This window comes from Poecile atricapillus, chromosome 7 (genome assembly GCF_030490865.1).
Source record: "Poecile atricapillus isolate bPoeAtr1 chromosome 7, bPoeAtr1.hap1, whole genome shotgun sequence".
NCBI classification, from domain to species: Eukaryota; Metazoa; Chordata; class Aves; order Passeriformes; family Paridae; genus Poecile; species Poecile atricapillus.
Window position 1 is genome coordinate 3,885,010 of NC_081255.1, and position 26,056 is coordinate 3,911,065.

Sequence of the window (26,056 nt, forward strand, 5' to 3'; positions counted from 1 at the left end):
GCTTATAAAGCATCTCCTTATTCTCTCCCCATCTAAAACTTAACTCTTTTCTTCACGGTCTTTGATGGTTTTATGATGTCTCTTTCATGTTGATTGTCTCTCTCTCTCTGACTCTGGGAAAAATGAGTAATCTGTACGTCTCATCCGGGTAGTTAAAGAATTAAAGTCTTGGAAAGCTGCAGATGTTGATGGTGTCAGGTTTCAGTCCAGCAGCAGAAACTGCAAACCAAGCCAGGCTGGCCGGCTCCGTTTCTCCCCCCGCCCTCTGTGGCCTTGTCCGGCCTGGAGAGAGGGGAGGAGGCCGAGACAGAGCCTTGTTACCTCTTCAGAAGCCGGAAACCAAAGAGAGCAAGAGAACTCCGGCTTTATGTCTTAAGGTGGTGTTTGCAAATTGATCTCACTTTTCAATGGTCAAAACTGCTGTCATTTCTCAGAAATGACTGATAACAGGAGAAAAGACTCCCATCAGCCACCAGTGGCTTCAACCTCCTTAGCTCCCAAAGCTATCTTAAAGGTAAAGTCACCCCATGACATGTAGCTACATAGGAATTATTCTACTAGAGTGAATGCTGCCGAGTTTTAGGTAAGAACAGAAGCAGTGGGTGCCGCTTCACTTCACACCCACCAGGTGGTAACAGCTTCAGCCTGGTCCTTGCTGCGTGGAAGCCTCCAGAAAGGGTTTCTGTCACTCTATTAGGAACGGCTGGGAAGAACGACACAGACTCTCATGGAGTCGATCAGGAGAATTTCTCTTCGTTTATTACTTCAGGTCTTTTTTATAGACCGATATGTGAAAAGTACAGAAAGGAAACTCTTATTGGTTAGTAAACTACTACATCACCATCATTGGTCAGTGGGGCACACCACCCCCTGACTTTCTCCTGCAAAGAAAACAAGGAACAGACAAACAGCACCTGCAAGGCTGTTTTCTGTCTCTGAGGGTTGTTTTAAATCCTCCCCATGAATTCTCAGGCTACTTTCTCAGGCAAGGCTGAGAAGTTGTGTGGCCTGCAATTTCTATAGCTCTCTGTTTCAGAGTTAGCATCCACAGGTTTCAGAGCTCATTGCAGGAACCCCTAAATGCCCAGTCACACACAGACTAATTCAGCTTTTTCAGCTGCTATCCTTCCCTCTGGAAGATCCAAGGGAGATGTCAGAAACTTCAGAAAGACTATGCAGTGCACAAGAAGACCTCTGAACCTTGACTGAGGTCAGCAAGCTTGTATTTCAGGGAACTCTTTAGCCCTGCATGAAGTACGGTTTGCTAAGTAGGAACATTGTAGTATAAGAGTTTAATAAATCCAGGTGACAGTGCTGCTGCAGTGCCCCACAGGAGCTGAAACATCATCTCTCCAAGCACAATCCAGAGCAACTCACAGAGTCCCTAAGGTCAGAGTACTGCAGGTTGTGACTGCTAAGAAATCAAGAGCAGTAAACCCTGATGGGATCATAAATGCAAGAATGAAAGGAATAAGATGAAAATGCTGAGCTGAATATATGTCCTTATGTTCATAAATGCAGCAGTGTCTCTATCTTGTGAAACATCTCTATTTTGTGTCTTGGTTTTAACCTGAGGCTGTAACAGCTACTCTGGTTTTGCATCATTCATCAGATTTCATTTGAAAACAGTTTTATCAGTTTATCTCTGCTTACTTCACTGGAATTATGTCTTTATCACTGTCCTCTCTAAGAGATTCCTGAATTTTCATTCTCTCTTTAAACAGTGGATGAAAAAAATACCTTATTCTCTATGTTCATATAAGCAGAGTCTCACTCTTCTGGGGCCAAATTCAGTTTTCACTAAGTCAACACAATGTTTTAAATCTATTTCTATGGGAACTGAAGACTTCCATAGCACAAACTATGCTAGGTGTTACCTCATAGTATATACCTTGTAAATTTTTGGGAGACATCATGCATTTGGGCAATTTGAAAGGTGAAGCTAAAACAAACCAGATTTAGTAGATGGAGTAAGAGCTTCTTACTCAAATTCTTTTAAAATTACTTCACACGAGAACAGCCCAGCTCCAAATGATACTCAGAACATTTCAAAAAGTTAATGATACACAGTCAAATCTCATAATTTTCATGACACCATGAGAAAGGGGGGGGGGGGAAAGGGAAGATAAAAAAGTTGTAAATATTTTCAAGACTGTAGCTACTGAAGATGTAAGAAGCATTAGCTGTTAGCACAGTCAGCTGGGAGCATTCTCTTTAGTGAGTGAGTGATATTTTCTGGATGTGCTTCTCTGAAGGAATTCTGCCTCTATGTCTCTCCAGGAAATGTTGGATAGCTGATGAATCTACAAGGCAGCAGTAACTAATTGGAGACACTTAAAACCAAGAAAACCCTGGTGTGAGATAAGGGTTATTCAATTTTTTAAAAAAATCTTTGTAGGCTTTACATCCCTCTTGGGTGATGATGATTATTCACTACACTATTTTTATGAAACTGAGAGCTTATATGAATATGTGAAAGTGCCACTAACCTCTTGAGACCAAACTTGTAAGTATAAATTGAAAAATAAACTACTGTAGCTTGTAAAGAATGAGTGATGAAGCATTACTGAATATGCAGAAGTCTTTTCTGATCACTGACTGCCATGAAAAGAATTACTTCAGTCACTATAGCTCCACTGAACCCAGTGAAATATAAAGATGTAAGGGTTCTGATTATGTCCTGGGGCATAATTTCTGGAATATTTTCTCTTTGCATGACCCATTTTCAAATCTATATCCATTTTTATAAGGGCAGTGATGAAAAGATAACTAACACAGAAATGAAAAGATTTCTGAAGCAAGAAGGATGTTATGTAGTACACATAATTTAGTTCCCATGGTCAGAGGAGTGAGGTATCTAATTACTAATGGAATTTTATGTTGATAAAACAGATCTGTGACAGGCTGAAGGGGTCAGATTCCAGGACAAACACACCTCATGAAAGTAGATTGGGTTACAAAAGTTTTAGTTGAGTCCATGCTATCTTATATTGATGAAGTTATATAAACTTGCTAGGTCTTTCTATCACAGAAAGGATTCTGCCTCATTATGTCAACTTTTTTTTTCATTCCTTTAATGACTTGAGGAGGTTATATTACAAGACAGCAAACTCTAGGTCAACATGAGCATATTTTGTACACAAGGAGTATTAAGTGGTCTCTTGAGGAGGTCAGGTGACTCCACATGAAGATGAAGGGAACTAAAGGTACTTTATGTCTGCTTCTGACATAGGTCTATGCACTTTCCTGTGACAGAGCAAGTCTTTTCTAGGCAGGGTGTGTGGGGTAATTGAATTAAGAGAGCCTGTGATCAGCTCTGCTTCTATTTTTAAGTTCCAGAACTTGTAAGTACAATATTTTTCTTGTTTCTTACCACATGCACATTAACAGGGCTGGGAGACCTCGTGACTGTTATGACAGCACAGTTTAAGAGAGGGATTTTTATTTGGAAAGACATGCTAAGTCTTTATCCTGTGAACTTCCTCAAGAGATTGTTTAGGAATAATGAACTCCCCTAAATCCCCCTTAGAAACTGCAAAGAAGGGACCACCATGAACAAGCTGTTGAGTTAGAATACAAGAATACAAGAGCAAAACCAATTCAGAAAGATATTTAACAGAAAAGCATTGTCCATTAGGATACAATGAACTGGACAAAGGATTTTGAGATTTAACTCGAACATTTAGCTTAAAGATATTTACTTAGTGACAAGGTTTCATGTTTTCTCTCCAAGGACAGATAATCTGTGATGTAAATACTATCCATGTATTTGGGAAATAGCAGACCTGATTGAGAAGTGTTTATGCAGGAGTACAGTGTACTAGGTCTCCTCTATTTACTCTGCTTTATTCAGCAGTAATTGTCAAGTAAGTAATTTTTTTTTCTGAAGTGACATTTTTTACTCCTACAAAGGTCCATAATTTTTAGCTGATTTGGAAATTCTTGTACTGTATCATGAAGATTTTTTAAATTTTTACTTGTAAAACAGTAGAATCACAGATCAGCATTAGTGCCACAACCTGAAGTTGCTGTAGGCAGATATGTGCAGACCACAATGATTTAATTCTGTGTAGTGTTCAGTGGTAAGGAATCACTGGTTTGGAGGATGATATTTTATTATTTTCATCTATAAACTTGTCAGTGTACACTCAGGTTTGGAATGGGCTAAAAACTATACAATTTGGGCTGGCAGATAGATGTGATTTCTGTTCTATTCCAGAGAGAAAGGATTTCTTCTCCCAAAAAGTTCAATAAAAAGGACAAGGGTTGAAGAAGTTTGAAGACTGAACTCTTCCTGCCTTCCCACAGCCCTTCAATCTTCTTACATCAAGGTTGTGGCTGACAGACAGCTCTCAGTGAGTCCTGAGAAAGCCCTGCCCAGTTTTAGCAAGGCTGCTTCACTTACAGAATCACAAGATGGCTTGGGTTGGAAGGGACATTAAAGCTCATCCAGTCCCATCCCCTGCCATGGGCAGGGACACCTTCCACTATTTGGTTGCTCCAAGCCCCATCCAGCCTGGCCTTTGATACTTCCAGGGATCCAGGGGCAGCCACAGCTTCTCTGGGCACTCTGTGAGGATGGGCCTCACCACCTTCACAGGGAACAATTCCTTCCCAGTATCCCATCTAACCCTGCCCTGTGGCAGTGGGAAGCCATTCCCTGTGTCCTGTCCCTCCATCCCTTGTCCCAAGTCCCTCTCCATCTCTCCTGGAGCCCCTTTATGCTCTGAAAGGGGTCCTAAGTTTTCCCCAGAGCCTTTTCTTCTGCAGGTGAACTCCCCCAGTTCTCCCAGCCTGGCTCCAGAGCAGAGGGGCTCCAGCCCTGGGATCAGCTTTGTTGGACTCCAACTCCTTTGGACTTATTCCAATGGGTCCACATCCTTCTTGTGTTGGGTTTAGACTTCAGGGGTTACAGCAATGACAATGTGAGTGGTACCTCAGCTGGTGCCTGTGAAAAAATAGAAGTGCAGTGGAGATTGTATTTTGTAGTGGAAGGAGTCTGTTGTAGGAGGTTATTTAAGAAAACAAAGCATAAATTATAACACCTACTTGCATGGTAAGGGAGAAATGTATTCAATCATGCTATCATGGGTAAACAAAGCAAGGAGGTGAAAATAGTAGGAGTGTCTGTCTGACTAAGGAGACAGCTAGACTGTTCAGGAACAATGAAGAGAGGTTTCAGAGCTGTTTATTTTCCCTTGCAATACCCAACATGCAGAGAGTGCAAATAATAATAATAATAATGGGAAATAAAAATTGTGCTGCAAGATGTATTCTTCATTTTTGTTCTGCTTAGTGTTTCCTGGGGAGGGAATATCTTGAACTTTCCTGGGTGCCTCAGCTTCAGTTTCTGTGACAGCTTTTTAACTTCCCTACTCAAAAGCCAGTGACATGTCAGTAAATGGAGGGGAGCAAGACATAGGAGCACTATGCTAGAAACACCAGAGCTGAAGAGCAGTATTATTATCCCACTCAGAAAGGATTTCTAGGCAGTCAGTGTGTGAGTAATAAAGGAGGATGCAAGTGTCACTATATCTGATCTGACCCCGCCCACCCAGCTCCCCCTGGATTTCCATCTGCTCCCGATGTTTGGGTCACCCTGGCTTTCTGTGCAGGTTTACAACTGCTGTGAGCATGGAGAGCTGATGGTCAGCATAGCTGCCTGTGAATGGGATATCATTGCATGATCATCTACATTTACGGAAAATCAAATCTTTAAAAAAAAAATAAATACGAGCCCTAAATCCCCCTTAGAAACTGCAAAGAAGGGACCACCATGAACAGGCTGTTGACTTAGAATACAAGACCCAGTCCCCTCTCCCCTCTGGCTTCATTCAAGGATTCTCTCTCCTTTGTTCTCCTATAGCTCTGGCATATCTAGGCCAGCAGTTACTAATTACCATGAAATGGAAACCAGTTGCTGAAAAGTGTGAAAGGAAAATTCTCACATTTAAAGCCTATGTTGATTTAACAGCAGAAAAAAAGAGGAACTTTAAGAAAATAAAAAATAACTGCATTACTGGATTAATTTGAGCTCAAGATGGATGCATTATATAACAACACTTCCCAATGCAGCTACCTTTCACCCCTTTACACATTCCTCGGAGCACAAGACACACAAATAGTTACCACAACTTAGAAACTGTCTAGACCACACCTTTCTTAGGAACCTTAAAAAGGTGTGGTCTATTGTTGTCAGAATTACATCACGTCTTGAACTTGAATCCACGAGTAGTTGGAACCTGCCATAACTACAGCAGAGAAAAAGTTCAGGAGTATCAGAAAAACTGCTAATGCTTACCCTAATTAATCAATTTTGCTTTCTTTTTTCATATGGTCATTTAGGCTGGAAAACACCTTTAAGGTAGTTTTCAGGCTACTGAAAAAGATTTGCATAAATGTTTGTTTGGAGAACTCTAAATCGGTGAGAAGGGGGCTGGCATACCATCAGCTACTAACAGTATACAGAACATGTGTCTAAAAGGAAGAATTCCTAATGCTTCAGGCAAAGCCATAAAGGACAGGAAGGTGTTTGGGAGCAGGCAGGGTGCATGTGACTGGCAGTGGAATGCAGCCTCCCAAAAATTTGCCACCAGGTCAGATCTGAGCAGGCAGGGTCAAACATTGCCACTGCCAACAAAACTGGAATTCGCCTGGCCACAATATTATTAGATGGGCATTTGATAAGTTAAGGCTCATATTTAATTTCACCTGCTCTGGTGGGAGGTGTGATAAAGGGGCTGGAATGAAATTACCTTGAAGGTCCCTTCCAAGCTGACTGAGGCAGCCCAAAGACATGAGTTAGCATTGTTCATGTCTACTTTCTGAGGTGCTTGTGAAATTAGGAAATGCACTGAAATAAAGTTGTCTTCCTAAAGCAACTTTTTAGAAGATTTAAAATTTAAAAATACTAGTATATTCAAATTTTCTAAAGAGGAAAAAATCTCCAAGTAGTCTGCATAAGTTATTGTAGTGTTAGTTTTATCAGTAGATTTGCAATAAATCCATGGGCTTATATATAGAAATAGAGCTGTGTTAGCATTCTGTGAGGAAAATGCTATTTTAGTCTGCTTATCCACTGAGGAGATAAAGCAGACTGTTATGTCAGTCTTAGCAGCAACTCAGTTTTCCCGGATATGTTGAAAAAAAGAGTTTTATATCTATTCCCCATATGGAGGTGGAATGTGTGATGCAGCCTAAAGCTATTTCCTTTGAAAGCAGAGCTCTGAATTCCTGCAATAAAGCCACGGATGGAAAGGGCTGCTGCTAACTTGACAGAACAAGGAATCTGGCATGGTTTAATCACAGCACAGTTCACCAGATTAAATTTGCAGTTCTCTGGCAGTACCTGCAGTGGGATACAGAATAACCCTACATTTTAATTTACCTGGGATTTTTCTTTTTTTTTGCTGGGGACCTTTAAAAAGGGCTCTAGGTAGTTGTGAGTAGCTGGTTAATCCACAGCCACATGGGACTTGCCAGCCCAAACAGACCCTGGGGCTGTGAGACTTTGAAACCTTATGGGGTGAGAAAGGACAGAGGTCTGGGGAAGAGTCTGAATCAAACAGTACTGGCTGAGTCCACTGGAACCTTTTGAGCAGAAGGGGATGCTGTGCTGGGCTGCCCTGGAGCTCTGCCAGCTACTCCAGGTACAGCCATTTTCCAGACAGGGGTGTTATAAGTACATATAATATTATCGGCTTTTCACAAATATTAAAATGAATGCTATATGTATAATGTTAGAAAACTTTGCTGTATTAATATAGTTTCTTTTATTTCTGCTATTAACAAAACTTAGAAATAGTAGTGTGATACAGATATATATTTCTGAGGCTATAGCATAGTATTAAAATAAAGACTGCTTTTGTTCATATAATCCAGAGAATGAAAGGACAGAAACCCCCCCTGCATTCTTAGATTATTTTATCCAGATGAAGATGGCAGTAACCAGAGCTCCAGGGGAGGAATTTATTGAACCTCTGTTATCAGGGAGTGTGAGACTGAACAGAGCCAAAACAAGATTGATCTGCTGGGGGGGTGGAGTTGAAACTAAGCAAAGGGACATCTAAACTTAAGAGGAATGTTTGAGTCATGCATAGGGATCTATGAATATACAACAGGCTAGTGCTTTTAAGGAACAAGCCTTTGTTAGTAAGGGGTGCTCTTGGCTGAATGACAAGGCACCCAGCCTCATTAATTTAACTATTTGCTTTATTTTTGTCTCAGAATTGTCTTTTTATTAAACTTCTTAAATTATACCAAAAAGGTGAAACACATTTTTCACAGGGGCTTACAATATCAAGTGCAGAAATCCTGTTTCCTTTCTGCTAGCATCCATTAAATCAATATGTGAAGGTCAGGCTGGTGGGTTTAGTGGAGAGGACATCAGCTGTCCCTCGTCTTCTCCAGAACTTCCATCTACAAGGTCCAGCTGAGAGGAACAGGCTTTAAGTACCCTCAGTACAAGAATAGCACTGATGCTGCTTTTTCTTTATCCCTGTCACCTTTGCAGGGGAGGGAACTGCTCTGTGAAGACTTTCCTCCTCCTTTCTGTCAGAGGCTTCTTGATGGGGAAGCTGAAGCATGGGGGAAGAGCTTTTCTTTGTGGAACAACCCTGCTGTGTGCTTCTTTGTCCCTGTCCTTGCCTCTCCATAGAAGACAGGCTGTGTGTGGACCACGTGCATCTGCTGGACCATGGGAACTCTCCTGCTGTTTTAACTGGTGAGCAGAGGGGAAAATATTCATCAAAGCAAACATTAAACCAGGCTGGTGAAAAGTATGGCGATCATTACAGGTCACAACATGACCAAGAATCTTGGTTGCTACATGTTCTACTCAGAGCTTTGTATTTAGTTAGAGTAATAGACATTCATATTTAAATTGACGAAGAGACAATAACCAGAGGTATTTAGCATGAGCAGGTGTACATGTCAGGGCTTAAATTCACTGAAGGATGTGATTAAAACAATTACTGCCTCCCCTTTTTTTTGTCCAGGAGTACTGTCTTGCTAATCGCGGGCCACAGGTTTGCACAAGATGATGCCCTGAGTAAGAGCAGAGGTAATCACTGACATCATGCAAAATAAAGCTGCTATGAATGGATTTTTTTTAAATTAACTGTCTTTAGGGGATAAGAATCATGGCTGTAATTTTGAAAGCAAGTACAGGTATTACAGATAATCAAAATAAATCTGCTCAACCTCTGGAGTACAGCAGAGAGGAACAAGGGTCAAGAACTCAGCCTGAGGAGATCGGTCATTTTTAGAAAAGGATAATTGTCCTAAATGGGGAGGTCTTCCCATCACCACTTTGGAGAAATCCTTAATATTAGATCCCCATAAATCAATCAGCAGTTCAACGCTTTTCTCAGACACAACTATTGCCACCAATACTTGAGCTGGCTTTCTGCAGTGGGATATATAATAACCATACATTTTAATTTACCTGTGACTTTTTTTTAGCTGGCTGAGGGCCTCTAAAAAGGGTTTAATTTAGAAATTATAATTTTCAGAGCACCAATTTTTGTGATTATTTACAATGTGATTATCTGCTACTGTTCAGTTTTTATTTAGAGTCTTAGAGTATTTAATGGACACAGGGAATTCAGTGGCAGGAGGTACAGTGAATGTCTGTGAAACTCGGATTCCCACATGGCCCTGTGTCTTTGTCCAAGCAAAATGTCAGTGTTTTTAAACTGATCCAAAGTGGGAATCCTTTGCCTGGCTGCCCTGATACTGGAAACATGATTCCCTTCTTGGGATCAGTTTGCAGTAGCTTGAGTCAAACCAGGTTTCTTGCTGCAGATGGGTGAGGACAGTGCTGCAGTTTGTGTAAACTGGAGGGCAGACTGAAACCCCAATCTTCCCTTTAATGCTTCAGTTTATACTTTATTACTTAAAACTTTTTATAGTTTTAAGAAACAGGGACCAGTAAGATGAGAGGAAGGGCAGTGGTGGTGACTCATGATTTCTATGCCTCACGCAGACACCGCAGAAATCCCACAGTGCTGTGAATCAGCCTAAACTGGGCCTTCTGAGACACTAACGTCAGTCATCAGCCCTGCTCTGCTCTGCTCTGCTCTGCTGGGGACCCTTGTACTTTTGTAGCTATTTGCATATATTATAACATATATTTAATAATATACATCATTATATATTATGGTGGGACACTGACACAGGGTGCCCAGAGAAGCTGTGGCTGCCTCATCCCTGGAAGTGTCCAAGGCCAGGCTGGATGGGGCTTGGAGCAACCTGGGATCGTTGGGAAGGTGTCCCTGTCTATGGCAGGGGGGTGGAAAGAGATGAGCTTTAAGGCCCCTTCCAACCCAAACCTTTCTATAATTCCACGTTTCTATTATTATGTGGAACAGAGAAAGAGAAGGAAAAAAAGTCAATTAAAAGCACACAGCAAGCTTTGGTGTAGTGTGAAAATGGATAATAAAAGCCATCCCAGCACACTAAACCTTCCTCCCATTTCTAATTGCATTTTACATATAATTTTATCTTCCAGTATCCCTGTTCAAGAGTTTGCTTAAAATTAACATGAGGTATAAATTCTGGAACCATGATTCACAGAAGTGGATTGAAAAGTAGTGTTTGTTCATCTTCTTCTCTGTGGAAGGATTGAAAGGCCAGAGGCCAGGTGTGCAGTGGGGAAGAAAAGTGGTCCAGGTAAAGTTTGGCATATGGAAAAAAGGGAATGCACAAAGTTTAATAAACATGCCGAGGGGTAGGAAAGTACTTTGGAAATTATATACACAGAGAAATATAAATATAACCCAAACTCTAAACTGGAGGTTGGTCATGCCAGCTGCAGCCTTCCCAAGATTTCCATTAGACTAACATGCTTCATTTTTGGGTAGAACTCCTGCACACCCCGGTGCTGCGTGAAGAATAAGCTTAAAAATCCTGAGCAAAAATTCCTGTGCTGCTTCTTGAAAGCACTGCAGAAAAGTAGAATAAAAGAGAATAAATATACACTTCTATTGTAAAAACACTTTGGTTATTCTCTTTAAAATGCTAATGCAAAAAGTAGAAAACCAGCTGACAGAAAAGATAAAATTGGAACTATGAATGGCCTCTGTGGGATCCCAGCCATAACCAGAGAAGGCTTATATTTTCATTTGAAATTGTTCATTCACTACTTGGAAATGTTTATTCAAAACCTTTTTCCTGCAAACATCTAAAGGTATTAATTTCATACTTGTGAATGGTTATTAAGCTCAATGGATGTGAGATCATGGTCTAAGTTCTGCTGAATTACTTCATGTTTAGTTTACTGAAGGTAGCATGTCTAGGGCTGTCTGGTTGCTCCTGAGACAATTTATAAGCCTCTCAGTCAAAGTATTTTTCAAAATAATTCATATACAGCTGCTTTCACATCTAGGGGTGGCAGGCTGACTGTGTGTTTTGTCACAATTAAACAGACCTGGTTCTTCGTGGTTTAAAATCACTGCTCTAGTAAATGGTTTCTGATGTAATAGTCCAAATAATTTATTTGTTATATGTAGCTTTCCTGCAAGGGCAGTGGGAACAGTGCCCCCTGAATAACCACCCAGCTTTCAATGGATGCTTCCCAGATTGCTGTCTGTAGCCCAGCTAGAAGGAGCTCAGATGTTTTCTGCAGGCAAGGTTTGCCATAGAGGAGCTCCATCAGTAGCAAAGAGGCTTCTCAAATTCAAATTTAATTAATTTTTACCCTGAATATTTGCTTCTGTTGCTAAACAGGTGACAAACGTTACCATCTCTTCCAGAAAGGTAAATCCTGCCAGGTGATCCCTGTACCTCCTGGGAACACCCAGTAATCCATGCTTTCCTGAGGGACAGTAGGAAGGGGAAGGTGGGAGTCTGTCAGTGGAACAGCTGGGTGAAAAGGTCAGTGCAAATCGGGTGTGTGCATCATAATGACTTTGTGGAGATTAGCGTTATGCTAATGACCCAAATTCCAGGGGGTGTTCCTGATGCATACAATGGGCACGCAGGTGTGCTGCCTTCATGAGCTCAGCAGTACAACAGGAAATATACACTCTAGAAGGAAATCCCCTCCCAGAGTGAAAGCTACTTTATATCAGATTCTACTTCTCAGAAAACAGGGAATACATTAAAAAGGAAAATTTAAAAAATTGGGCAGTGTGGAAGACACAAAATACCTCGAGTGAGCTAAAAAGCGAACTAGCCAAATCTTAGATGTGTACATGTGCTCCTGCTTCACATATATCACTGAAATGATTGAGTTTTCCTGCAGTAATAGAAGCTCCTTGGCTGTCATTTATTTCCTGTATGAATGTCCCGGGACAGATTATCCAGTTGAGTGCCTGTAAGCTCCTTGCTGAACTGGAGCACTGGGTTGTTCTGTCAGCTCAACATCCTCAGTGCCCTCCTCTCTCCTTTTCCACACGGCAGGGTGGGGGCAGAGGGGAAAGAAATCCCTAAGGTTTAAAGCAGTGTCAGAGCATTAACACTTAGTCGATGACAACTCTAAGGATTAATTCAAGCTGGTTAAATCCCTCTTAGTGAGAATAGGAACCAGCAAACCATCTGGTGGAAAGAGCAGTATGACAGGGCTAAAAGGAAATACTGTCCGACTAGGCAAAAAAAACCAAACCCAACTTTTCCACAGTCTTTTGGGAATTGCTGTGTTTCCTAAGTGTCTGATCACAGCAAATGACAGTTTTAATTAGAGTGGTTTGAATAAAGAGGGTGAAGAAATATTGTGTTTGCAGCTCAGGAAAAAAATCAGATTTAAACTTTTACGTTTCTACAATACCACATGGCACTTCCAAAAAAAAAAAAAAATACTAGTCATGTATTCTGTGAAAAAAAAATCTCAACCCATTCAATGTATTTTCCTGCTAAGGCCAGCTCTGTTGCCAGCCTCTGTTCTCTAGCTTCAGTACTGAGTGCTCTTCACAGAGGCTTTACAGCTGCTCCTGTGAGAGCTGCTGTGCAGCTCCTGCGTGTGGAATCACCGAGGCCAAGGAGGAGTAACCCAAGCTAAGGTCAGTATCACAGCCCTGGGAGCAGCAGAGCTGGCCTGGCCCACAAAGGCAAGCTGATCAGCCTGGGAAACTGCTCCGAGGTTACCCCTGCAGGAATTAAGAGCGTTTGTCTCTGAAGCAGATCAGACAATGTCAATTGGATTGGAGGTGAAGTCTCTCCTCCGTGATGTCACTCACTGATATTTATACTCAAAATAAGGTCTTGCTGCTGATAGGTTTAAAGCTTGGTTCAGTTCTTTTAGTCTCCTTATGAATAAAGGGATCTATGAAGCCTTGTAAGATTTTAATTTCTGTTTTCTGAGGTGCTGCCATTGCCTGGTCCACAGTGGCACCTGGCTGGCTGGGGCGATCGCTGGCAGCTGTGCCTGCAGCCTCACAGGCAGGGAACTTCCGAAGGGCAGGCAGTAAATGCATTTTCCATTCACTTTGATCTGTTAGTTGTTCCCTTTTTAAATCTAGGAATTCTCTTTTGTTGTCAGTCATGAAATGTAAAAGTGTTATGTCGCTTTATGCTTCTGTTCCAAAACAGGGTTTACTAACTTCCTGATTACACACAGCTTGTTTGTCTACTGAAAGTTTTCTTCCTGCTGCTCCCCAAATATTTCCATGGAAAGGAATTTATAAATTCAGCATGTTGGCCTGTAATCTGATGTAGAAAATGGCTTTGCAAATATAAGCACTGATTTCTTTTATTTGGCTTGCTGATAGAAAACCACCAAAGCACTGGTTCACACTCCTCTTTTGAAGGTGACTATTTTTTGCGTGTAAATGTCAGAGTAAATGTGAACAGGGGAGCCCTAAGGCTTGCCTGCTGCTTGAAGTGAACCTTTTATGTACAGGGAAGGAGGTAAAAAAAGGTCAACAAACTTTGAGCCTGTATTGATACAATAGCGAACCACCTCTTCTTTAGAAGCAGTAGTCCTGTTCTTCAGCCCAGCCTTGCTCTCAGAATGCTGCTGGGATTGAAAAATGTTTTCAAAATATGCGGTTTCACCACTACTCAGGAGTTTCATGGGTTTTAAAGGATTGTTTTCTCTCTCAGGAGCCTAAAATAAAGATAAATTGGGAATTTTTGGATCCAGATTTGAAATAAGAGGATCAAAGGACTCAAAATACCAACAAAGATGAAAAGAGTTTGTTCACCAGTGTCTGCTGATACTGAGGGCTGTGCTGAACTCTACAATATCAAGCAGGAAGCATCTGTGTGTGCTTTTCAGCTTTTTACAACACAAAAATCACAGGTTTCTGGCATCTGCCCTATCAAAGATAAGGAGTAAGATGTATTCACAACATCTGTGTGTCAGAATATTGGACATGCTCCAAAATCTGGAGTGACTTGTTTGTGTCTTTCAGCTCAGTTTATGTGCAGTTTGTGTGATAGCATTAAAACTGTGTGAGAGGTTGAAGCTATCCATCCCGTCTGGTTTTGGTTGTGATGAGAATCCATCAGTCTCGTCACTTGTTCTTACAAACCAGCTGTGCCCTTAGCAGGGAGAATAACTAACAGCACTGAGTCATGGCAGGGAACCTGCAGGAGTCCTGAAGGAAAACATTATCCTCACATTTGAGTCATAAGAATGCGTCTTCATGAAACATCTTGATAAACCATAAACTCTACAGCAAGATTCACAGTAAGGGTTTACCAATTACTACTAATTAATTCCTAGCTAATGGTGCTCCAAAAATAACAGCTCAAGGCAGAACAGCAAATACTGTTTAGTTTTTTATTGGATAAAAGCCCATTAAATGATTTTGGTTTTAGAATTTCACTCTGATTTTAGCCAACATAGGAATGCACATGCTGACTGGGACCAAGTTGGCCACTGCTTTGACTCTGACAGTGGCCAGAAGGGGATGGATGCAAAGAAAAAAGTAAAATAAGGTGTTTATCTTACCTTTCCCTCTCCCTTTCTTCTCTCTGCCTAGTCCCATGTGATCTCCCAGCCATTTTCTTAGGCAGGGCTGATGGGATTTGTGTTTTAGAAATTCCTACTACAGCTCTTGCTAAGCATTTGTCCAGTTGCTTTGGGAGCTCATATAAGCTTTTTGCTTATTAAAAATGGAAAAGGCAGCGAATGGAAAGGACAACAAAGGCGCAGAACAACATCCATGTAAGGTTTGGTTGGACAGAACTCCACAGCCAAAACACAAAGGGAGAGAGAGATTGTGTTCTGCTAACTTCCCTTTCTCTTCCAGCACAAAAACTTGTGCATGAGAGGGATAGTTATTTTTACTCACCTCTTCCAGGCTATTCAAGAATACATAACCTTCTAAAATATCCCCTGTAAGTCAATCCTTTCCTGTGCTGCAGGGTTTCCACTCAGTCAGTCCTCATATGGAAGCTGGTCCATACATTTCATCGTCTTTTCTCTCTTTTGACCCTTTTACACTTTGCATGTTTTGTGTTTCACCAAAGCTTCCCAGAGTACTCAGTATGAAAGATCTATGGATGTATGTAATGGTATCATCTTGCCTGTTTCATGCTTCATTGTTTTTGTAACAACTCCTGAGACTTTACTTTTTGACAGCTGCCAACTATTGTGATGGCCAACAGCTGGCCTGAAGGCCTCACAATTATAATTATAAATCCCCATTTTATAACTGATAGGTAACTAATTACAGAAGTACCTTGACCAGTAGGTTATGTAACTTGACCAGTGTGGACCACTGAAGAGCAGGGCTGCTATTGGCTGGTTGGCAGGGGGGCAACCAGTTCAGAAAATGGGGCTTAACCACGCGGACCTTCACAGCTATAGATGGAAAAGAGCACTCCGTAAAAGCTGGCTACGTGAGCTTTGGTGTGTTTATGTTACATCCCTGTCTACAACATCAAAGTGACAGCCAACGACTGAGTTGATGATTTCATGTAAGTCTCCATCTAAGCCCAGTTCTTGCTGTGCCCATTTTCCTGAAGCTGTTCAGAATGTTGATTTAATAATTCCCAAACTAATGAATGCTATTTTCATTACAATTACTTACAAGATCGTACTTATATATGCATACTGAATTTAATTAGCTGTAATCATCTGAGTGATTTCAATCTGCATCTTTAGGCACCTGAATATCTTTTTTACATTTGGCCTGAAATGAGAGTTAAATGTCTTGTTGTGGCAGGTTGGGGTCACTCCAATCATAGTTGTGTAACAAAATATGTGAAACAGAGCCATGCCGTCTGCACTTTCATGTGCTTTCCAATGGATAATCAATGAGGTACCTTCAAGTACTGAAAATATCATCACACACTTACAAGTAATAATTGAAATCTGTAGCTGAAAAGCAATATTAGCATTTCTTTTTTGATTATTCTGTCACTATAGAATTGACCCTAATTCCTTTACTTTAGCCTCACTAACCCAAGGTCTGGGTCTTTTTTTCCCATAGAAAAATCTTTCTTAGTAGTCTTAGGGACTGAGCTTTCGCCTTTGGCAAGGCCTTCAGTCAAGGGAGTTTTTCAGTTTTCAGTATTTGAAATGGAGGTCGATTGATGCCAGCAGTCCCCAAGTGAGCAGTGGGAGTTATCAGGGATATGGAAAATAAGGTGTCTGAGACATCAGGGGATTGTTAGGGTTGGAAAAGACCGTTAAGGTCACCAAGTCCAACCATCAGCCATGTGCCAGGTGCCAGGTGCCATGTGCAGGCATGCATGAATGCCTCCAGGGATGGGCACTCCACCACTGCCCTGGGCAGCCTGTGACCATGTTCTACAACCCTTTCTGTGAAGAAAAGCACGAGAATTCTGTTGCTTAAGGAAAAGGAGACTGAAGAATAACCTAAGTTTTCAAGGACAAAAAACATGTGGTAAGGGCAAAGATACTACCTTGTTTTCTGTCTGTGGAATCTATAGTGCATTTAATGATAAAATGAGGTTGCAGCAGATCTTCTGGGCAACTGCTATGTCTTCACTGCAGAGGTCTGTAAAGAAAGGTCTGTTTTTCCTCTTATGAGGCCAGGCAGCAGCTGGAGAGTCAAAAGTGCAGTAAGAACCTCAGCACACCTGGAATACCCATGTCTCCCAGAAATGGAACTAACACCCTGTTGATCCTTGCAGTGGCAATGGTGGCTCCAGGACTGCTGCTGCTGCTCCAGGAGAAGCTCTCACTTGTCAGAGTTTTGATATGCTCTCCCTAGCGGAAAAGGAGCAAGTTTAAAATGGATTTGATATTGTGGCACCTGTCTGCAGGCTTTCAACAGCAAATGCTGGGTGAAGCTGATCCAATTTTGAGTATGAGTGTTCTTTTTTTTATTCTTTCCTAGCCTACTGTAGCTGGCAAAAGTAGTCAAAATAATACGTTACAAAGATATTTTGTAGAGAAAAGACCCAATTACATATCTGAACTTACTGTGTAGAAAGAACATCACTCCTTTTTCCCACTTTATTCTTTGAATGTTAATTCCTTTATTTCAAAAATATCTAATTCCATGAACTTTTATTCTAAATGTAATTTATGGATTGTTCTACAAATCTTGTGGTATTTTGTTCTTTACCAGCTTGATATTGTTAAACCCAGTAGGAAAATCTCTTGAGGAGCTGGAAAAAAATTTAGGGCAAGCCAGCTTGAATTAATTTCACTGTCTGGAGCATTCTTAAAGATGTAAATAATCTAATGCTTAGAATATCTTTGAAATCTTCACAGTTTGTCAGCCTCTGTTAGAATACTTTCACAGACAAGTTCTCAAGAATTTAATAAGGATGAAACAATTGAGCTTCTGTGAGAATCAAGGAGTATAACAGAAAGTGATTTGCTTTTAAATGGGCTCTTAATGAACACCTCTAATGCTATGGCAGAGACACACAGCAGAAAATGTGTGGAGCAAGGTCTCACTTCCTGTTTGGCTGTAACAATGCACAAGCTCATGCACAGCTTAATTTAGTGTCTTGCTGCACTGGATGTAAAAATATAAATCTTACTCCAACCCTTTCTGAAATGTATATTGAAAAAAAGGAAAATTCTGTAAGAATCTCTGGAAGTTCCACAGAGTTCTTCCTGGCATCCTTCTGAGGTTTGTGCAGCTGGGGTAGCCAGGAAGACATTTCCCAATGTGTAAGTGGATGCATAATGACCACATTACTTGTGAGAACCCCCCCCCCCCCCCCTTTTTTTATATCTTTATTTTGCCTTTTAGTTTCCATAGTTGCTTTTATTTGGGAAAGCTGTGTCTTCCAGAGCTAGAAGATCACAGATATCCAATACTGGATTCCCTTCTCCTGTCCCAGTTCTGCTTTTTGAGATTTTACTTTTCTTTCTGTGTATGAATCGGCACCTGAGATTGTGGCAATAATTATATGGTTTTGTTTCCTGATAATAGGACCTAAGACTAGAAAAATGGTGAGTTTTCCTACTCCTGCTGGCCTAAACTTGTCTGAATTTGTCAGCTGAGGGCACAGTTAAAATAGTTTGTTTTGTTTGCAGAGGGTGGGACAGACGTGTGCCTTGTCTGTGGTGCTTCAGGAAAGCTTTGGTTCTGCGGCTGCATTTGTTTTCTACACTTGTAATATATAATGGACAACACTCCTACTGCTGACATGATGATGGTATTTGTTATCTAATGTGTATGTCAAGCACTTGGAAGAGCCAAAACATCACCTGCCTGCCAGTGATATTCTTACCGCTGATCATGAAATTGATTCAAATTCTGATCTTGTCCTTTGTGTGAGTCATTTACAGTTCTCCAGCATTCAATAGCATTAAAGAGCTATTACCAGAATAATTTTTATTGGTACAACACCAGAATCAATCTCTAGAATTGTTTCCTATGTAGTGTGTCTGTACTTGGTTTCAAATACCCATTACTGTAATTACCTGGAAATTACAATATTGCCAAGAAATCAGTACTTTGGGCTTAAAGTATCTCAGTTAAGATGATTAAAGAATTAGAATTGCCCAGCTTTTGTCTGAGGCAAAGTTCTGACAGTGCTGCAGCTCCATTAAAAGTCGGTTGGCATGTTTAACACACTCAGAACAGTGAGTTTAGTGAGTTTAGTGTGTTTACTAAAGATGTTTATTTTCCATAGTCATGTGGCTAAAATCTATCTTTGTTTGTTTTAAAACTTTGCTTCAAAGAGTTTGCCAGGCTGGAAAAAGAGGTGCCCTTTAAAATGCATATTAGGGATGGCTGTTTCTCCTTGGGAAAGGCTGCAGCACACTTGACATACCTCACCTTAAGCTTTGTGCTCGGGCTGAAATGTGGCCAGTGCTGTAACAGTCAGGGGTGGATGAGTCAGAATGGACGTCAGCAGAAAGGCAACTCCTACCAGCAGGGTGAAAATACTGAAATATAAGGGGAAGGTCAGGAAAAAAAAATGCTTAAAAGATTAAAAGGCAAAATTCAGCTTCCTCAAAGAACTTGTGGACAAGGTGAAGGGTGCTGCTCTCTTCAGATATGGAACAGAAAGTCTGTAAGGCAGTGGCAGTGACTCTTCCCAGCTCTACTTGCTGGCCTCCATATTAAGATTTATTATTTAATATCTGTAACAGACACTATTTAGAACAGTAAATACCCCTTCTCCTCTTGGCTTTTCACTAACCTGGCCAGATGAGGCTCTCAATGACAGTTTGGCATGAATTTTGACCAGTGAACATTCCCTTGCTAAATAAACTCAATTGATGGTGTCTCTGTGCTGATCATGAAGTTTGTTCCTCGGATAATGGTAAGTTTCGCATACAACCACTGTTTGCATCTCCTCTTGGGCTATTTTTAATTGGGAGTGTTTTAATTAGCAGCCTTCCAGTACCTAGAGGGGCTCTAGGAGAGCTGGAAAGGAACTTGGGACAAGGACCCAGAGGGCCAGGACAAGGGGAAACAGCTTCCCACTGCCAGAAGGCATGGTTAGATTGGATATTGGGAAGAAGTTCTTCCTTATGAGGGTGGGGAGGCCCTGGCACAGGTTGAACAGAGAAGCTGTGGCTGCCCCTGGATCCCTGGAAGTGTCTAAGGCCAGGCTGGATGGGGCTTGGAGCAATCTGGGATAGTGGGAAGTCTCACTGCCCATGGCAGGGGGTAGAATGAGATGTTTTCTTTCAACACAAACCATACCAGAATTCCAGGATTCTGTGATTGGTTCTATAAATGTCAGTCTCTTCTCTGTGCATTTTTAAACCCATTTTTTTGGCAAGTCTCTTCTGAAAGGAAATACCTCCTATATCACCCAGAACTGCTTAGAAATGCCATTTTTCATGTCAGCAGAATCGGTGGTGGACTCTCACTGTGGTAAGCATAGTAAGGGAATACATGGTAAAAATAGAATTTGCATTTTAAAATATTGTGGACCTGATGAAAGCTTTTCTCCTGAGATTAATTTGTGAGTATGTAGTTGTTATTTTTCCCCAGAAGTTGTGCAATCCTGTGGGCAGATTATTACCTACTTTCTAAGCTGCTCTGTGTTCATGTGTTAAGGCTGGCTCCATGCTGTGTTCCACATGTAGTTAGGATGGATCCTTGGATCTTTTGGAAAACAGCAAAAGGAAAAAAAAGCATCTAGACCTCTGTACTGAGGCTGCTGTCTGGCCTATTTATGCAACAGGGTCAATAAAAGCTAATTGAGATTGGCCTTTTGTTGCCCCACTTCTCCTGTTTTTCCGATGTGTCCCTCACCAAATGTAGGTTACATTTATCTCCAGCTGTCAATGCTGGTTTGCCACTGCTGGCTCTAAATCAATAAAAATACACCGGTATCTTCTGTGTCCCCATTCCCTGGGGTGTCATGGGCCTTGGAGATCCTGCCACATCAGAAACTATATTGGGAGCTGGTACAGAGCACAGGGCATGTTCAGGGGATGAACAGCAACCTGGAGTAGATTAATTCTCAAAGTACCTAATACCATTAATAAAAACTCCTTTGGATGATTGAAGTTGTATTTGCCCAAAATGCAGCACTTTTTTCCTGTGTGCCATTAAACACCAGTCACCATTAAATTAATATCACGTTAATATAAGGATTTTATAATCACAGAATCACAGAATATCCTGAGTTGGAAGGGACCCACAAGAATCATAGAGTTCAATCTGTTTTAAAAATGACAGAATCATTGATTCCATTTAATAATGTCACAATGATTTTCAATCTTTTATTTCTTGATAAATTAGTATTTATTAGTGATAGATTAAACAACTTCCCAGTTGCTTTGCTTCCCTTAAGAGTCCCTGCTTAAAGGCTCTTAAGATAAAAGACTAGCGAGCAATGAGGGAACACATAGGTATCATAGCACTGTTATTTCCTACTAAACTGTCACTGGTTCCATGAGAAATTATTAGCGTGGATAAACCTTTCCTTGGAATGCTGTCTCTTATTACTGTTTAATGTTAAAAGTAGCAAACTGACTTAGAACTTCCTGAGCTCCAGTGATGGGCTTAAACCCTCATTTTACAAGATTATAGGCCTAGATTTGCAGTGGAGTTTGTTTGCCTTGCTTCTCTTCATTCTTGAAGGTGTCCCTGATGAGACATAGGTTGCCCACAGGTCCCAGTGTAAATGCTCATCTATATGTTACTCTCCCATAATCAGAAGCAAAGCATTTGTATTTTGATTCCATGCACCCCATGTTTTCTGTGGCCCCTTAGGGGCTAAATCTCACTCACTTTGATAGAACCTTTTCTTCCTCTTTAGTCCCCAATATTTACTGTGAGCATACAATGAAGAGATTTGGTGATTCTTTGATGCAAGGCCTATGAAACTAAAGATGTGATCTTTGGGAAATATACAGTGCAAATTTTTGGTTAACTCTGCTGGCCTGAGTGTGCTAGGGCTGAGGAGGAACAAATACTGATGTTGTTCAGATGTTTTATGTAGATGCTCATCTTATTCCCAGAGGTTTTTCTCTGTAGCCCTCCTGCACTGAGCAGACAACCTGGGAATCCTCTGCAGGCCAACTGTCAGCAGTCAGACAATGGATATCAGAGCTTCTGAAATGCTGTTGCTCAGTTGTGTTTGCTGACCTGGTAATGTATGAGAACCTTTTGTTTGCACCTACTTGAGCAACTAGAAATACTGGCCTTTTCCCGGCCTTTCACTCTTTTGGTTGTAAATAGAAATACAGTCAGTGTCATCTGCAAATTGCTTCCTTGTGCTGGGTCAGATTCAGTATCCAAACCAGTCAACTTAGCATGAAAATCTGTAGAGTTTAATCTTAAATGTTGGATTGTTCTGTTTTTCATGTTCGTAGTATTATTTAGAGGATGGAGAGGACAATGCAAAAGGCAAATGGAACAGCAAATGCTGTCTGGATCAAGCATTTGAATTCTTTCAGCTGCATTCTTTCCCCCAAGCTTGTGAAGATTTGGATGTGTATATAGCTCTTTTTCTCTGTTCTTATATTCCAGGCATGGATGAAGCATAGGAAGGGAAGAATCCTAGCAGTAGCACCCACGGCTACCAAGTGTTTTGATGACATTGAGGCAAGCTTTCAGTTTCACTGGAACATAACTCTTGCAGCTGTGGAAGTATAGACAGGAGAGGAACTCAATGGCCTGCTTAAGAGAATTAACCTTTGCCTGTGTTTCCTGGGCAACACAGATAAAGAAAGGAATAGCTGCCATGCTTAGAAAAGGAGTTTGTTGTATTCATGGGGAAAATTGCTCTAGCAAAATCTAAATGACTCTCAAGCAATAATTTTATTTTTTTTTATTATTCCAGTCTTCTTTTCAGACCCCACTGAAACCATGTACACAGAGAAGAATAAACGTAGTGGAATAAATACACACATAGAAGAACAAACAAGCCCAGGTGGGAAAGTTACTCTGAAGTAAGACAATTTACCAAGTGGACACCCCTAGCCACTCCTGAGGTAGTTTGATTCTGGCACAGAGGAAGGTATTTACCATGTACAGGGACTGAGTCCTCATGGGAATTTAGATGCACTTAGAAGAACACCAGTTCTGTTGTTGGAATGCATTTTTATTATAGATAGACAATTCAATGTCTGCCCAAAATATTTGTCTTTTGACAGGTTCATAGTATTTCATGATCAAACTAAAACAAACAATACTGAAGAGTGGGGGAAGAGGATCTTTTTGTTGTTGCTTATTCCTCATCTCAATAATAAGGGTCCTGCTAAGGGTCCTACTTATTTTGTTTTTATACACATACACATATATTTATGTTGTTTTATACAATTTTAAACTAATATATTTGTAAATCCTGGTCAGTAAGTAGAAATAACAAAAGCTGTTAGAAATGTTGCCATTTCAGTGGAGCTCCTGTAAACATTTCACCACTGGCAAGCACTTGCTGATCCGTACTTTAAGATAATTTCATTATTTTTGTTTGTTTGATTTTAACCTTTGGTTTGTTTTTAACCTTTCCTAGAGTATTTTTAGTCATTTTAATTACTGTCCCTAGACTAAAATCAGCTTCTTTCCCCATTTTCATTAAAAAAATTAAGTCTGTTCCAAAAGATCGTCATAAAATAGATGAAAACAGGATGCAGTGCCTAAAGACTTAAGGAGAAGTAAAGGATTTGGCAAGGAGATTGCTATAAAACTGCTTATCAGTTTGTACTTTCTGATTACTCTCCCAACTCTCCCTTCATTTTCTAAGAGATGCTCTGTGAGCCAATGCCCCAACTTTCTTCAGGTGAAACAGAACTGCAGAATTCTCCTGGTTCGACTTCTATAGACTCTATTTATTGTCTGATTTCTTATAATAAAGAGGAAGATAAAGAAAACCTGGTGCTTCCTGTTGCCTGCTGTTGATTCCAGACTGTGTAACCCAACCGAGAAATGGCAGTGCTGCATGATTTGGAAACTTCCAAGAAAAAAATTCAAACCTTTATTGTGTCTGATGGACTAAGATGAGAGGATTTATTATATATACTCTCTTCTTGGGCATTGCAGTTTGTGGCTAAGGGTCCTTGAAAAATCTTCTGCAGAAACGTGGATAAAGTGCTCCTGGTGGAATCTTTTACTCTCCTGTGTAGCTTTTTATGATAAAACAACAGTTTGAAGGTGAACTGGATTGTCTTATGTGTGTTATATTCGTATATCTGAATTTTTAAATATTATATTTCTTGCATTCTTGCATTTTCCTTTGCCTTCCCTCTACTTTTTTGGGGTTTTTTTTTGGATGAGGCTTGCAGGATGATGTTTACATCTCTTACATATTTTCCTTTGCATGTTTTTCTTTTGACATCATTACTTTTACAGAAAGTATTGGAAAGAGAGTTGGAAAAGGACTTTCCGGGAAAAGAGAGGGAAATGAAAAAGTGGCAAGCAGACATTTTTATTGTCTTTGAGGGCAAGGAAAGATTTAAATAGAAGATTTGCTAACATCTTATTCGATGCAAAACTTGGTGTTTTTCACAATATCTGGAACCCTGCTTTTCTGTCGGAAAGCTTCCAGCTGAAGCAGCTCATTTTGTGATTTACATCTCCTATTTTATCTCCACTTTGGCTGCTGGACAGAGTTGCCATCCATGGGTGCTTCAGTATGATTTCCATCTCCTCAGCCACCAGTGACTTTGTGTGACAGACGTCAGCCCAGCAGAGCTCAGTGGGGATTACTGGGAGTGTCTGATCGCAGCCTTCCTTCTCCAGCAGGATTGACACTGCCTTTAGTGCTCTCCCTGACAAATTATCAGTCACCTCCAGATGACGGGGATTGACTTCCTCCTCAACCACAGCAGAGCAATGAGGCAAAGCTTTTATTCCTTCGTGTCACCTTTCCATGGATAAATGTAGGCTTGGAGCCTTGCATGGTCACACTTGCCAAGTGTCTTTAGTAATGGATATGGATTTTAAACTGGAATAGTGGTGGGTGACAGCATGGCTTGGGGGTAGAGGAGGGCTCTTGGGCTATTTTCCCTGCTTATTTATTTCCAATTAAATAAAAATCCCTTCTGTAATGGGATTACGGTATTTGCTGAGAGTGCCTGTGGGCTTTTAAAGCATTGACTTTCTGACATCACTGAAAATGGGAATTGGGATGATGGCTTGCTGTGTTGCATGGAGATTATCTGAATAATTTGAGTCTTCAATGGGCTGGGTTTAGGATTGTTAGCTTTAGCTGGGATCTATGCTGGAAATGGGCAGAGTGTATAAAAAGGAATTGTTCCCTGTGAGGGTGGGGAGGCCACAGGGTGCCCAGAGAAGCTGTGGCTGCCCCTGGATTCCTGGAAGTGTCAAGGCCAGGTTGGACAGGGTTTGGAGCAATTTGGGATAGTGGAAGGTGTCCCTGTCCATGGCAGAGGGTGGAATGAGATTATCTTTAAGGTCCCTGCCAGCCTAAACCATTCTATTATCCTGTGTATAGGAAGGAGGAGAGAAAGAGGAAGAAAGTGAAAGAGATGAGTAGAGGCGGGGGGTGGGGGGAGAAAAGAGGAACTGAAGTACACAGGAAAGGAACACAAAGTAGGGAGAAACATCTTGTGCATTCCCTTGCTTGCTCAGGGCCTAGGCAAAGGGAGGAAATGCCCTAGCCAGCAATGCAGTGCCTAAAAAGGAGTCTCCTAAACAATGCTCCTGGAAACAACAGCAAAGGAACACATCTAAAGGTTCAGATCACCTCAGCTGACCCAGTGACGCAGCTGCTTTTCCAGAGCCCAGAGCTCAGGGATCAAAGGAGGCACTGCCTACACAAAGGTCTCCCTGCAGGACCCCAGGGGACAGGTCATGGACTGCAGTGAGGTGATGGGATTGAATCGTGTTCTTTGGGAAGCAGAGTGTCTCACTTTGATTCTAAAAGGATCAGGATCAGTCACTAGCAGGTGCTAGAAGGAAATGTCATGCACAAGAAGGTGCAAGAGGGAGCATCCTGCTGGTATTGCACTGTCTGCATTTTGGGAAATCAACTCCATGTCACAGTGATAGATCCATGTCTGCAAAACAGAAAACTTGTTCTGACTACTGACATCCAAAATATCCAAACAGCATTTGCCAGTCCTGTAAAACATCCAAACTGTGCCACCAACCCTGTTCATATCTTCCCTGTCATTTGGCCTTTCCCTGGAAAAATGGAGACATGGATATCTGGCTTTGGAGCCCTCAACTTCTGGTTTGATTCCAAGAGGTTTAGTTTTAGCCTGCACCCCAAGGCAGCTGTTCTGCAGGGAAGGAATTGAGGGTGG

At 41.1% G+C, this 26,056-nt stretch overlaps 1 long non-coding RNA gene across 1 annotated transcript; it reads left to right on the forward strand.

Annotated features, from left to right (window-relative positions):
* The first annotated feature begins 3,287 nt into the window (after window positions 1-3,287).
* LOC131581060 (uncharacterized) lies at window positions 3,288-24,814 on the forward strand. The gene is made up of 4 exons (XR_009278007.1): window positions 3,288-3,344; window positions 21,822-21,935; window positions 22,630-22,719; window positions 24,396-24,814. It is a non-coding gene; the product is annotated as an uncharacterized LOC131581060 (long non-coding RNA).
* Window positions 24,815-26,056: the final 1,242 nt, after the last annotated feature.